The sequence below is a fragment of the Aegilops tauschii genome, chromosome 6 (genome assembly GCF_002575655.3).
Source record: "Aegilops tauschii subsp. strangulata cultivar AL8/78 chromosome 6, Aet v6.0, whole genome shotgun sequence".
NCBI lineage: Eukaryota > Viridiplantae > Streptophyta > Magnoliopsida > Poales > Poaceae > Aegilops > Aegilops tauschii.
In genome coordinates this window covers 9,911,128-9,914,948 of record NC_053040.3, presented here as the reverse complement: position 1 = coordinate 9,914,948, position 3,821 = coordinate 9,911,128, and positions in this window count along the sequence as shown.

Sequence of the window (3,821 nt, the reverse complement as noted above, 5' to 3'; positions counted from 1 at the left end):
GCGGCATGAATACTTCATAAATTATAGATACGTCGGAGACGTATCAGCAGCCCCAAGCTTAATTCCTACTCGTCCTCGAGTAGGTAAATGATAAAAGAAATAATTCATGAAGTGTGAATGCTAGCAAAGTGCACAAGTTCGATCAATGACAATTTCAATCACTTTTCCTAGCATCATAACTGCAATTCTTTCTCATAAAATTTTCTCATGTTAAAGTAGCAACCAATTCACATGTTAAGGTTCAAACAATGAACTCTCTTGAAACTCAACAACCTATGTTCTTAGTCACCAAGAAATTGCAATGCAACTTATTCAACGGAGTTTAAGTAAGAGCTCCACATACTCAACCATCTTATAGTCTTCTATGATTGCTAACAGTCAGTGCATACACATGAGAAAAACGTTTCAACCAGACACATAGAAAGATAGGGGCTTATTGTTTTGCCTCCCAACGTATTCACCTCAAGGGTGATGTCAACAATAATAACTCATGCTACCCATATTCAACTAGACATATGTGCCTAGATCTTTCCTCACCACATGATGCTTGCCAAAAGAGAAAAATAAAAAGGAATAGAGAGAAAAACTTTGACTCTTTGCATAAAAGTAAATACTGAAAATTAAAAGATAGGCCCTTCGCAGAGGGAAGCAGAGGTTGCCATGTGCTTATTTGTTTGTATGCTCAACCCCTTAGTGCAAAATAACTTCACGTTATATTGCCCCTTATGATAGCAACCTTTATTATGCAGTCTGTCGCTTTTATTCTTTGCCATCACAAGTTCGTACGCTCAATTTTCTCTTACACTAAATGATCTAACACTTTTAGAAGCAATTTTTATTGCCTTATTGCACCAATTACAACTTACTTGAAGAATCTTTCTCAATCCTTAGGTAGGTATGGTGGACTCTTGAAGATAAGATTTGGGTTTAAAGGTTTTTTGGATGCACAAGTAGTATCTCTACTTGGTGCGCAATTTTTGACTAGCAAAGATGGGGGGCAAGCACCACATGTTGAAGGATCTATGACAATATAACTTCTATGTGAATATGAACAAACATAAATCATTACGTTGTCTTCCTTGTCCAACGTCAACAATTTTGGCATATAATATTTTGATGGGGGCTCACAATCACAAAAGATTTCCAAGATAGTGTATTTATATGTGAAATTTCTCTTCCTTTTACTAATTATTCGTGAATTGCTTGTATGACCAATATTGTGATTGTCAAGCCTCAAAAGATTTCACTTTCTAAACCCAATGTTAAGCTACCACTAGGCATGATATGATTTCAACTTCATGACATTCAATTTATTCAACAATTTACTCATAGGATATAAGTGAAGCACAAGAGTAAATGACAAGCTACTCCAAAAAGATATAAGTGAAGATCATAAGCATAATATTTATTTCTCTCAAATTAATTTAAGTGAAGCAAGAGAGAATTTCTTCAAAAATACTAAAGCACACTGTGCTAAAAAATATATAAGTGAAGCACTAGAGCAATTCCATAGAAAAGAGCTTCATTGACGGGATGTGAGTGCTGCTTACCTAGCCTCCCTGGTAACTATTTGAGGACTCTATTTTATTTAAAAACTTTCAGATCTAAGTACTTTATTAAAACAGAAAGCAAAACAAAATAAAATGACATTTCAAGGATAGCATACATCATGTGAAGAAGCAAAAACTTAGGCTCAACCGATACTAACTGATAATTGTTGAAGAAGAAAGGTGGGATGCCTACCGGGGCATCCCCAAGCTTAGATGCTTGAGACTTCTTGAAATATTATCTTGGGGTGCCTTGGGCATCCCCAAGCTTGAGATTTTGTGTCTCCTTAATTCCTCTCATATCACGGTTTTTCTAAATCTCAAAAGCTTCATCCACACAAAACTCAACAAGAACTCGTGAGATAAGTTAGTATAAACCAATGCAAAAACCTTATCATTCTCTATTGTAGCAAATCACTAAAATTATTATTCAACATTGCATACTAAATGCCTCTGCATATTTAATACTTCTATCCTCAAATAGAATCATTAAACAAGCAAATATATGCAAACATAACAGCAATCTGCCAAAACAGTACAGTCTGTAAAGAATGCAAAAGTATCAATACTGATTTAACTCCAAAAATTATGAAAATTCAACACACTAATTTATCAGATCTTATTGTGCAAATTTTTTCAACATTTTATCACATTCTGACTTTTCTAGGGATTTTTGCAACAACGGTAAACTTTCTGTTTTCAAACAGCAACATGTAGACTTGTAAAATAAGCATAGTAAAGGCTATCATTGCCATTTTTATTGAAAAGAAAGATGCAAAACATTATTATAAGTAGCAGCAAGAAAATACAAATAAAGAAAATGACGGTCCAAGCAAAACACATATCATGTGACGAATGAAAACATAGCTCCAATTGAGGTTACCGATAATGTTGGAGACGAAAGAGGGGATGCCTTCCGGGGCATCCCCAAGCTTAGTTGCTTGGATCTTCCTTGAATATTACCTTAGGGTGCCTTCGGCATCCCCAACCTTAGGGTCTTGTCACTCTTTATTCTCCTCATATCGATATCTCACCCAAAACTTGAAAACTTCAATCACACAAAATATAACGGAACTTCGTGAGATGGGTTAGTATGATAAAGACAAATCATTCACTTTGGTACTGTCAAAGACAAGATTCATAATTGTTCTCACACAATGCCTACTGTACCTTATCATTTCCACAAGTTATATTGAGTAATATAAGCCATAGAAATTAGAAAACAAGCAAACTATGCATTGAAAACAGAATCTGTCAAAAACATAACAGTCTGTCAAGATCTGAATTAAGGTCATACTTCTGTAACTCCAAACATTCTTAAAAATTAGGAAAACGTAGACAATTTGTATACCCATCAACTGTAAAAATTTCAGAATTTTTCTACGTTCGAGTAACAGATAGGAATTTCTGCACTGGACGCAAAAGTTTCTGTTTTTGCACAGATTCAAGTCAACTATCATCCACACTATCCCAAACGCTTTACTTGGCACTTTATTGAAACAAAAGCTATAAAACATGATTACTACAGTAGCCTAATCATGTGAGCACACAAAAAAAGTAGGTAAAAGTGCTGGGTTGTCTCCCAACAAGCGCTTTTCTTTAATGCCTTTTAGGTAGGCATGATGAGTTCAATGGTCCTCGCATAAAAGATAAAGATTGAAACATAAAGAGAGCATCATGAATCACATGGCAAGCACATTTAAGCCTAACATACTTCCTATGCATAGGGATTTTGTGAGCAAATAACTTACGTGAACAAGAATCAACTAGGATAGGAAGGGAAAACAAGCATATCTTCAAGATTTTCAACACATTGAGAGAAAACTTGATATTATTGCAATATGTAAAAGCATAAGTTCCTCTCTCATAGTAATTTTCAGTAGCATCATGAATGAATTCAACAATATAACCATCACATAAAGCATTCTTTTCATGATCCACAAGCACATAAATTTTATTACTCTCCACATAAGCAAATTTATTCTCATGAATAGTAGTGGGAGCAAACTCAACAAAATAACTATCATAGGATTGAAAATTAAAATCATGATGACAAGTTTCATGGTTATCATTATTCTTTATGGCATACATGTCACCACCATAATCATCATAGATAGGAACTTTGTTGTCATAATCAATTGCAACCTCCTCCAAAATAGTGGATTCATCATTAAATAAAGTCACGACCTCTCCAAATCCACTTTCATCAATATAATCATCATAAATAGGAGGCATGCAATCATCATAATAAATTTGCACATCAAATCTTGGGGG